This window comes from Apium graveolens, chromosome 11, assembly GCF_009905375.1.
Source record: "Apium graveolens cultivar Ventura chromosome 11, ASM990537v1, whole genome shotgun sequence".
NCBI classification, from domain to species: Eukaryota; Viridiplantae; Streptophyta; class Magnoliopsida; order Apiales; family Apiaceae; genus Apium; species Apium graveolens.
This window is the reverse complement of record NC_133657.1, coordinates 53,835,198-53,847,288: the sequence shown is the minus strand read 5'-3', so window position 1 is coordinate 53,847,288 and position 12,091 is coordinate 53,835,198.

The following is a 12,091-nucleotide window of genomic DNA, read 5'->3' as shown; positions in this document are numbered from 1 at the left end:
TTCAAAGGTTCAACTCAAATGATTAAGGATGAATCTGATATCCCCAAGTCAAATGAGATCAAACCTAAGAAACAGAAGAAGAAAGCTAACAAGGCAGGACCCAAGGAAACTTGGGTACCAAAATTAAATTGATTTGATTTTGATGTGTGCAGGGAAACAAAAAGAATCTATGGTACTTGGATAGTGGTTGTTCAAGACACATGACTGGTGATTCTACCCTGCTCACAGAGTTCAAAGAGAGAGTTGGCCCTAGTATTACTTTTGGAGATGACAGCAAGGGTTATACTGTGGAATATGGCTTGATTTCAAAAGACAATGTCATCATTGAGGAAGTTGCCTTAGTGGATGGTCTCAAGCATAATTTGCTGAGTATCATCCAGCTTTGTGATAAAGGCAACTCAGTAACCTTCAATTCAGAAGCCTGTGTTGTGACTAACAAGAGAAGCAACAAAGTGGTTCTCACTGGTGTGAGAAAAGGAAATGTGTACCTAGCTGACTTCAACTCATCAAATGCAGAATCTATTACTTATCTTTTCAGCAAAGCAAGTCATGATGAAAGTTCGTTATGGCACAAGAAGCTATCCCATTTAAATTTCAAGACCATGAATGAACTAGTAAAGAAAAAACTGGTTAGAGGTATACCTCAAGTGGAGTTTTCTAATGATGGATTGTGTGATGCCTGTCAAAAAGAAAAGCAGATCAAAGCATCATTCAGGAAGAAGCTTGATTCAACAATTGAAGAACCTTTGCAACTGCTACACATAGATTTGTTTGGACCAGTCAATGTGTTGTCCATTTCAAGGAAAAGATTTTGCATAGTAATTGTAGATGATTTCTCAAAGTTCTCTTGGACATATTTCCTAAAGTCTAAAGATGAGGCTAGTGAAATCATCATTAATCACATAAGGCAATTCAATAATCATCCTGATTTCAAAGTAAGTAGAATCAGGAGTGACAATAGAACTGAGTTCAAGAATTCTACCATGAGAGCATTTTGTGAAGAAAATGGATTTTTGCATGAGTTTTCAGCAGCAAGAACTCCACAACGGAATGGAGTAATGGAAAAGGAAGAACAGATCATTTATTGAAGCTGCCAGGACAATGCTTGAAGAATCTAAATTACCAACATATTTCTGGGCTGAAGCTGTAAATACTGCATGCTACACTCAGAATATTTCTCTGATTAATCAAGCAAAATGCATGACTCCCTATCAATTGTTCAAGAACAAGAAGCCAACTCTAAATTTTCTTCATGTCTTTGGCTGCAAATGTTATATCTTGAGAAATTAAACTGATCAGAATGGGAAGTTTAATGCTAAAGCAGATGAAGGAATTTTTGTTGGATATGCTGTTGGTAAAGCATATAGAGTCTACAATCTAAGAACCAACATTATTGTGGAATCAATACATGTAGTGTTTGATGATAAAAAGATTGAAGGACTGCAAGATGGAGACTACCATGAGAGCCTCAAATTTGACAATGTGGAGATGGTTAGTGATGACAGTGATGATAAAAGTGATCAAGAAACAGTATCAAAGGATAATGCAGAAAATTCTACTACCAATGAAGCACAAAATTCAACATCTGTCGAGTTGAATAATGCTTCATCCTTCGGGAGACAATCTGCCTTATCCGTCGGAAGGCAACCTGTTTCATCCGTCGGTACTCAAAATTCACTATCCGTCGGGTTATCAAAAGGAGCTGGGAGTCAGGATATATCACTTACAGAAAGCACCCCTTTCTCAAATCAAAGATCCATTAACTCAAGGGGGTTTCTAACAATCAAAACTCAATCACACATCAAGACAATAATGAGGCCTCTTCATCTAGAGCTAATCTACCTCAACAAAGAAAATGGATAAAAGATCACCCCTTTGAGCTCATCATTGGTGATGTATCTTCTAGAGTTCAAACAAGGAGAGCAACTCAAGAAGAATGTCTATACAACAGCTTTCTTTCAAAGGAAGAACCAAAGAAGGTAGAAGAAGTAACTCAAGAGGAATAAGATATGGAAGCTGGTGCCCAAGCCTAAAGGAAAGAATCCAATTGACACCAAATGGGTATTCAGAAACAAGATGGATGAAAATGGCATAGTAGTCAGGAACAAAGCTAGATTGGTTGCTAAGGGCTATTGTCAACAAGAAGGAATAGTTTTGATGAAACATTTGCTCCTGTTGCAAGACTTGAAGCCATTAGAATCTTCTTACCCTATGCAGCCCATGCCAATTTTAAAGTCTATCAAATGGATGTCAAAAGTGCCTTTCTGAATGGAGACTTGGAGGAGGAAGTCTATGTTAATCAGCCTCCTGGTTTTGAAGATCCAAATTTTCCAGAATATGTCTACTATCTTTTGAAAGCACTTTATGGACTAAAGCAAGCACCTAGAGCCTGGTATGACACTTTATCAAGGTTCCTTTTGGAAAATCACATCACAAGAGGTACTCTAGATAAAACTTTATTCTTTAGAAATGTTAATGGCTCTAGTATACTTGTTCAAATTTATGTAGATGACATTATTTTTGGCTCTACAGATGAAAAACTTTATAAAAAGTTTGCCAAATTGATGCATAGTAAGTATGAAATGAGTATGATGGGAGAACTAACTTACTTTCTTGGTTTGCAAGTTAAGCAAGTTAGTGATGGAATGTTCATTAGTCAAACTAAATACATTTATGATCTTTTAAAGAAGTTTGATCTAATGGATTGCACATCTGCAAAAACTCCTATGGCCACTGCAACTAAGCTTGAATTAAACACTACTGAAAAGTCTGTGGATATTTCAAGTTATAGGGGCATGGTTGGCTCACTTCTGTACTTAACAGCTAGTAGGCCAGATATAATGTTTGCTACATGTTTGCGTTCTAGATTTCAGGCTGATCCTAGAGAATCTCACTTAGTAGCTATTAAGAGAATTTTCAGATATCTCAAGGGAACACCAAAACTTTGCATTTGGTACCCTAGAGATTCTGGTTTTGATCTAACTGGTTATTCATATGCAGATTATGCAGGTTGTAGAATTGATAGAAAAAGTACAATAGGAACCTGTCAATTTCTAGGAAATAAGCTTGTGTCCTGGTTCAGTAAAAAGTAAAATTCAGTTTCTACCTCTACAGCTGAAGCTAAATATATTGTTGCTGGCAGTTGTTGTGCACAGATTATGTGGATGAAAACTAAATTGCAAGACTATGGTCTGCAAGTTGAGAGGATTCCTATTTTCTGTGATAACACAAGTGCAATTGCCATCACTGAAAATCCAGTACAACATTCAAGGACAAAGCACATAGACATCAAGTACCACTTCATAAGGGAACATGTAATGAATGGTACTGTGGAACTACATTTTGTTCCAAGTGAAAAGCAGCTTGCAGATATTTTTACCAAGCCACTGGATGAATCCACCTTCTCAAGGTTGGTAAGTGAGTTAGGTATGCTTAATTATTCTTAAATCTTTTCAGATAATTTGCAGGTTGTTATGCAGCCAGAAATTTAATTGATTTTTCAGTCTTAGATGGAATTTTGGCTAAGTCAAGATTTACATCTCGACGGATGATCTTTATCCATCGAGTTTGATCATCCGTCGGTATAATGCTTGTAAATAAAAATCAATTATTTTTTTGGAATATTTTATAACTCGACGGATAACAGTTTATCCTCATCCGTCGAATTATCTTAATCTTAGCCGTTAATTTCCTGAACATTATCCATCGAGTATACTTACACTTTCTAAGCATAACACGGCGGATAATTGATGGAATTTTTACAGTTTACTTTTAAACGGCTATTTTAGGCAATTTTCATTGGTTACTTTATTTTACTTTATTATTTTTTACAGTTATTTTTGAGATAGTATAAAAGCTTATTTCATTTCCATTGCTTTTCTTTTATCATTCTCAAACTATCTACTCTAAATTAGCTCTTTCTCAAAAGCATCTCTATCTCTGTAATTTCCACTCTCTAACAATGGCACCAGTAGTCAAGATCATGTCACAAACTGGATACATCTATGAGAAGAACAACTTCACGGCTCTAGTGACCAAGGGGATTCAACATTCAAGTGACTACCACAAAATGATGGATTTTGTGAAGAACTGCAAACTCAGCTATGCAATGCTAGAATCACCCACCATCTTCTGTAAGGTTGTTGAAGAGATGTGGACTACTGCTTCATACAACTCGACAGATAAGACCATCACTCTCACCATTAAAGATAAGGAATTCTGTATTAATAGTGATGTTATCAAAGAATATTTCAAGATTCCTGATAATACTGTGACCTCACCACACACAGACACTGATATAATTAATATGCTTAATTCCATGAACTATGCTCTCTCTACTTCTAAGTTAAGTGACATTAGGAGATTGGGTCTTAGAAAGGAATGGAGTTTCATGTGTGATGTAGTGACCAAGGTCTTTTCCAGGTAAAATTAGTAATTTTGATTCTGTCAATATTTCCATGCTTTACATGCTAGTTACAAATAAGTTCTTTAATTTCAGTGATCTTGTTTTGTTTGAGTTGGGTTTTAAATTAGGAGAGTTAAATAAGAGGGGCAAAAATGTTTATTATGCTAGATTTTTCATGATGTTAGCTAACCACCTCTCTGAGGAAATTGTACTTGAGAACCCAAATAACAAATTAGATTGTTGGGTTCAAGAGAAAAGAATTATTGTAGATTTGAACAGGGCAAATCATCATAGAGAAGTGCCACTCTTCTATTTCCCTGTAATGGAAGCACCTCAGGTAAGTGAGGTAAGTTCATTTGTCCCTACTATTCCAACCTCACAATTTACTTTGAATTCTAGTGTAGCAATGGCAACTGTGTCAATGACCCAACAGTTGCCTACCCAAGCTACTAAATCATTAAAAAATTTAAAATCCAAATCAAAGAAAGCCCCATCTGGCATCTCTCAAAAGATGTCAGTTGCAAAATCTACCAAAACCAAATAGGGGAGTGTGAAGGTGGGTAAGCTAGGTGAGGGACAGGGTGAACATAAAAGAAACCCTAAGAATAAGAATGGAGAGTTGAGTGGTTCCCAGCCTAGCCACACTGCAGTTTCCTAACAAACTGCAGTGATTAATAATGATAAAAGCTCATTTCTAGTTGCATCCTCCCAAAAGGATGTGGCTATTGAACAAAGCTCTCAGCCAAGAGCACAGGCCAAGAGGGTAAGGGACACTAGCTCACCCCAAACTTATGCCAGAAAGAAGAAATCTAAAACCTTTGGGGATGCACAGGGTTCACACACTGTGCAAACTGGTGCTAAAGACACAGTCACTGCACCTTCACAAATTCAGCTTGATGTGGCTCCAATAAATGTGGAGTCACAGCCAAAATCATTAGTTATAGAAGCACCTCAAACACCAAATTCTCCTACAAACTCTCTGGATGTGAACATGATCAACACATCAATTCCTGATTCCCCTTCTTTGACTTTGTTGGGGAAGCCAAAATTTATGGCAACTGAGCATCATCTTTTGGATGATTTGTTGGCTCACTTGCCAATTCTTTCAGGAACTGTTGAAACATCTGTGCCCAAAATCTCATCAATCAGCACAGAGTCCATAATAGTTTCAATTCCAAGTTCTTTCATTTCTACTCTCTCGATGGATATTGCTCATCCGTCGAGTAGTGATTGTATCCCGACGGATAAGCTTAACAGCATTTATCCGTCGGATAGTCAAAGTACTAACCCAATGGATATTCCTCATCCGTCGGGTGTCTCTGCACAACTTCAAATTTCATCTATTATCTCTAGTGCAGAAGACTTAGTGGTTTTACAGTCACTCTTAGGATTGAGGGACGAGAGTGTTATGAGTGAGAGTCTGGGTTGCTCTCAGGAAAAAGGAGAGAAAAAGAGTGAAAATATGTAATCCATTTCTTCAGGATTGGCAAAAGAGAGTGAGAGGAGTCCCACCTTAGATGGTGAAGGTGAGGGTATGAGGGTGGGAAGCCAGGGTGAGACCCTGATGCAACAAAAGAGAGAACAAGAGAGAAATGCAGGTACATGAGCTATAAGGATGGATGTCATTGCTAGTGAGTTAATGAATGTCCAGGATGCAGATAGGCAGGGACTATCTCAGCAATCTCAAGCTGTTATAGATTCCACCTCCCTTGATGCTGAGGCATTTACTCACCCTGTTCCATCTTATAAACTTCTAGCTAAACAGGGCAATGACAATGCAGAAAGGATGCTAAATTTGGTGCATACCACTCAGTCAATGCTAAGAGCTAAGGATGCCATCACAGCTTTACCCTCTACAGCTGGTGATGTTGATTATGAGACTGGTGGTTCAGCAGATTTCTTTGGATATGAAGGTAGAGATAGTGAAGAAGAGCCATTGGACATAGGGGAGAAGTAGGTTCCAGTTCAAGATCAGGCATGCCATCATGGGCATTTTCAAAACTTTGTGATGAACACTACTTCAAGACAACCCTAATCCAACTCATAAATCAGACAAATTCTGCTCTTCAAACCACTACAAATGCCAACACCAAGAAGCTCCTTCAAGCACATCTTTCTTCTCTGCAACTATAACAGATTCAAGGCTTCCAACATGCTAGAGATGTGAACACCATCAAGGGTGATATTGATGAGATGAAAAAGGCTATTTCTGACAAGATGGACTCTAAGCTTCCAGAAGCTACAATGCTTGACATCAAGAGACAACTCAGGAAAAATTCTGATCTTGCCACAAAGATAGATGCCTTAGATACAAGAATGTCAGCTATGGAAGCATCTCTAACAGCCATTCATCTTCTTCAAGCTCAACAAACAGACTTGCTTCAGAAACCGGTGGCTGCACAAACCTCCTCTACTCAACTTGATGATAACAAAAAGGGGGAGAAAGGACCAAGTGAGGGGGAGAAGCTTCAAATTCAAATCCGTTAAGTAATTGTGCCTGCAATTGCTTTTACCAAGCCACCAGTAACAGACAGTATTGATCGGATCAATGCAACATCAGCCAATTTAAGAGAAGCTGAAAAGGAGCAGTTGAAGCTAATCAACTGGGAGAAAATTGATGAGGACATACAAAAGAAGTTTGGGCTGGTCAAGGAACCAGTAAAGTCAGCCATTCATCACTCTTAAGTCAAGCAGATCTCTGTGAATGAAATGAGCATGAACTATCTGGAAAGAGGACAGCCATCCTGCATCAAATCTCCAAAGGCTGAAATTATTCTGAAGCCAAGGGTGAACTATCTAAAATCATCATTCAAGAACCCTTTGGATATAGTATATGAGACACCTAAGCCTGATGAGAAAAATCTTCTGTCAAGATCAATTGCCTTCTACAAGGATCCAGCTGATTCAGCTTTAAAAAGGAGAATTGCTAAAATTTTCAGGAATGGGAAAGAAATTTGTGTGGTGGCTGGACATCCTCAATTTGCTCAAGCAAAGAGAGAAGAAAAGGCAAGATTGAAGCAGGAAAAGAAGCAAGCTATTCTAAATGCCAAAAAGGCTAAGCAAAAGAAAGAGCAAGCTGCTATCTTGGCCAAGCTACAAGCTGGGAAACCAACACAACGGATTCCTGCTCAGCCATCTAAAATCACTGAATCTCAAGATCCAAGAAGCAAGCTGAATCACAACAGAAGAAATCTCAGAGATACAAGGAATTGGTCAAAAGAAGCAAAAGGAAATGAACTTTGTTGGTAAGGAATTGGAGGATCAGTTTCTCAAGGAATCCACTCCAACTACAACTCAAGCATCAAAACCCTCTGTGGTATTTGAAGACATCAAGGTGGTGGATCCTTACAGAAACATTCATGGTGAACCTATTGTGCCTAAGGATGAAACAATAGATTGGGAGAGCCTACCAATTCCTGACTTCAATCTGCCAATCGTTAACAAGCTAAAGAGAACAAAGTCAAGAGCAGTCAAGAAAGTGAAGTTGTCACCTCTCAAATCCAAATTTCTAGTCAAAGCTCAATCTAAAGTTAACAAGGGAGATTACATGTACTTGTGTGACATCAAGGAATTCTCTGATCTAAATCTCTATCTAGATGAACTAGAAGAAGTGAGAGGAATTGATGCATATATAAATCTACCTGAAAGGTTAGTTTTCAAGTACAAGGGAGGAAAGGAGATTCAATGGCCACTTCACAGGATCCTTCAAGAAAGCTAAGCTGTACTGATAAAGGTTTATTCATCTTTCAAGAAGAACTTTGGGTTCAATGTAACTGCAAGAAGACTGGTTCTAAAGAAGATTGAAGAAATGAGGAGTATTAGAGCTAAAGATGCACTCCCAAAGACTTTAATTATTCCTTACACGGGGAGAAGAGTGCATCTAAGGCCCTACTGGATGATGGAGTTCATGGATGACAAAGGAGTTAGAAGATTTTTCAGATTAGAAGACCAATTGAGCATCTCTAGCAATGACACTCTCTTGGAGATGCAAGAAAAGCTAAATCTCTCAGAATCTGATGAACTGGAATTCCACAGACAACTCCAAAATCAGATAGAAGAAAACTACAGAAAGCTTGGAAAGAGATCTAGACCTTCAAGGAACTAGATAAATCTGCTCAGGCTAGAGGAGCACCTTGAAAATGACTGGGAGCTAACTTTGTACATTTTGTTAAATGATGCACTTTACAGTTTTATCTACTTACTTTCAAAGTTGTATTTTTAGGGTGTTTTGTTATCATCAAGTTTCTCTTAATTTATGGCTACAATTCCAGTAGACATAAATTGGGGGAGATTGTTGTGTATATGTTGTGTACTTGATGATTTCATTAACAAAACACCTTGGTAGATTTTACTTAGTGAAAAATGTAGCACTCGACGGATAAGGATTATAGTCCCGACGGATAACTCAATATAGTCCCGACGGATAATGATTTATTATCCATCGAGTGAGTAGCTTATGTCACAATAAGTCTGTAGCACATTTCTGCATACACATTGTTTAGATTCTGTAGTAGTACTCAAGTCATGTTGACTTTAACTAGATATACAGAATAGGTTGATTAATTGTACATAGATGATATCTTGTAATTCTGCATAAATGAAATGAAGTCAAGTGCCAGATTGCTACCCGACGGATAAACAACAATGCCATTCGACGGATGATCAACAAGACAATACGACGGATGATCATGAACTCGACGGATGATCATGAACCCGACGGATAAAGAATTCAAATATCTGTTGATAGTGACAACACATTCATATGCGTCAAGTGTATGCAAATGGAATGTGGAAGCATATTCAACTGGGTTTTAGAGAACAAGGAAGCATTGCCATTTCCATGCTATTATGAAGATATTCAAAGATGCTGGAATAGAGTAATAAAGTAGCATAGTATTAGACTTGATAGTTTTGTTTTATTATCTTATCTTATTGCTTTGTAATCTTGGTGATATATAAACCAATAAGTAGCAAATAGAATAACTAACTAAGCAACCAAGAGAGAAACATTTGTAAGTTGTATTCTTAGCATTTTTCTACAATCTTAGTTGTTGTCAATTTGTAAGCAGCTGTGAGCTAATTTCTACACAGAGTTCTCTTGATATATTATATATCTCTGGTGGATACATTCAAATCCACCAGAAAGTTTTTAAAGACTTGTGTTTTTAATTACTTGTGTTTTGATTCATTTCAAGTTATTATTCCGCACTCTGCAAATCAATTCACACTGATATATATATATATATATATATATATATATATATATATTTAAGTTAGAACAATTTTATTTGTGAAAAAGTTTCAAGAATTCCATTCAACCCCCCTTCTGTAATTCTTGTTGCATTGTTAAGGGACTAACATCTAACCCCTTCAGCAATATCATCTCTCCATTCCAATATTTTAGAGAACTTGCTGAATAACAGGCCTATAGCCCGAGCCATACCCACACTCGGCGGCCTGGAAGCATATTCATAGAGAGGTTTTTGGCTAGATTTGACTAAACAAGAAGCCTGGTGCCATAGCTTAAAAGTGGGCTGAACTTCGAATCGGTTGTAGCAAACCAGGAACCAAGACATCCACTTAATCCCGTTAGGTGTTATTTGCATGAGGGACAATCTATAAACATATTTACATAAGTGCTTTATAAAAAGGTGGCAACGAGGATTCCACCCGGACCTCAAATGCTCAAGCAAGATAGGTACAAAGCCATATGTCAGTCTATGATAAATCCTCTCCCCGGAAAGGGGCCACCTCCACTCTACCCGAGAATCTAACTGATATACTGGCTAAACCGCCTGATCTGATGCATCATGATCCGGAACCGCATATTCGTCCTTTAAGGTGTATGGCTCCTTAAAAATGATCTTCCCGGCAAACGTCTGGTCGAACTCCGCCTCATCATATCGCCAAGGATGACTATCAGGCTCCTTATCATAACTTGAGCTAATACTCCTATAGTACCAGTCATTATCAACTCCTTCGCTCCTTGTTATAAAGTAGTTCGGGACATCTATCCAATAACCCTCCAGGGTGCAAGGAATCTTCCTTGGAGATAACTGATCAATCTGCAGTTTTCTCACAACATTGGACCTCGAAGTCGAAGCCTGTTTCCCCATCTCTACCCGGGTTGTATCAGAAGCAGATTTAGCCGAACAACTCTCAGAATCAGAAAGCCTCGGATAGTAAGAGAAATAGACTTTGGCGTGTACCTTAATCCGGACCCTAAATCTAAAAATCAAGAAGTCAGGTTAGACTTTATCCCTACCAAAGATTTATATTATAACTATCATGATTCGGACTAGGTTACTTTCAATTTTAGTTTTCACCTATTACTAGTCCGAGTCAGGGGACAATCCTATTCCTACAAGCCAAACAAAACAAACCTACTCAAAAAATACATTGATCCTAGTATAGGTTCGGACCCTGGTACAAAACCCTAATCACAGGAACACCTTACACACGAAAATCAAACACCAAACCATGATAAAATCACCTATATATACACATATTCTAATCAAGAATACAAAAAAAAATAAACAAAAATCCAAAATATCTAAACATCACTCAACCCTAAACGTAGCGATTAGTAGTAAAATCAAGAGAAAACCAATTCAAACATTATCAAAACAAGAATCATCAACAACTTACATATAGAAGATGAACAATTACAATGAATCACAAAGAAAATAAGAAATATCAGGCTCATTCAAAGATGAAGAAAGAGAGAGAGACAACAAACATAGGGGTATGAGAAAAACGGAGAAGGGGACTAGGAGCGAAACCGGCGAGAAACGATCGGAAAACCCTCTTCGACGTTCTGAAAATTGAAGAGGCGGAGAAAGGAGTAAAATATTCATAAAATTAAAAGTAAAGGAATAAGGGAGAGGAGGTTTTTATAAAGGAAGGCAGAACCCAAACGCCACATCTACGTGGCTAAATCTGGGCCATCAATTTTTTACTTTTTTACAAAAAGCATATACATGTAAATACATGTATAGACAGTAATTAGTAACTGTCATAATTACGGGGCGAGTTCCAAGAATAGACAACTGTCAAAATTCAAATAAAAGGAGGATCAAAATGGCAAGAATCGATTCAACTTCCGAGTCCCGATTCCGGACTGGGGGAAAATAAGCTCTATTTCTTCCTTGAAAGCAACCTAAGGTTCATTCTAGAGTCTGGATTGTTATATTTCAACACAACCCGGTATGGGGCAAGAAAGCTCAATCTCACATTTTTCTATAAGCCAACTACGATGAACCCAACAGTTCGGCTTTATCTACTTCAACACAACCCGGACTGGGGGAGGCAAGAAAGCTCAATTTCTTCTACAAAATCCATTCACAGGACATCCCATGAGTCCGGATTGGTCCACTACAACACAACCTGGACTGGGGGGGAAGAGAGATCTATTTTTTCTATGCAATCCATCCACAAGACATCCCATGGGTCCGGATTGGCCCAAAACAACATAACCCGGACTCGGGGGCAAGAAAAGATCGTTTTTTTCCCAAAAGCCAACTACAATATATCCCAACAGTCTGACTTTATTTACTTTAACACAACTTGTACTGCAGGGCAAAAAAATAAGATTTCTTCGTGAAAAATATTTTACTCTACTCCCCCATCTAGAAAATATGCATAAAAAAGTGATGGGCAAATGATAGGATATTAAATTCTTGACGG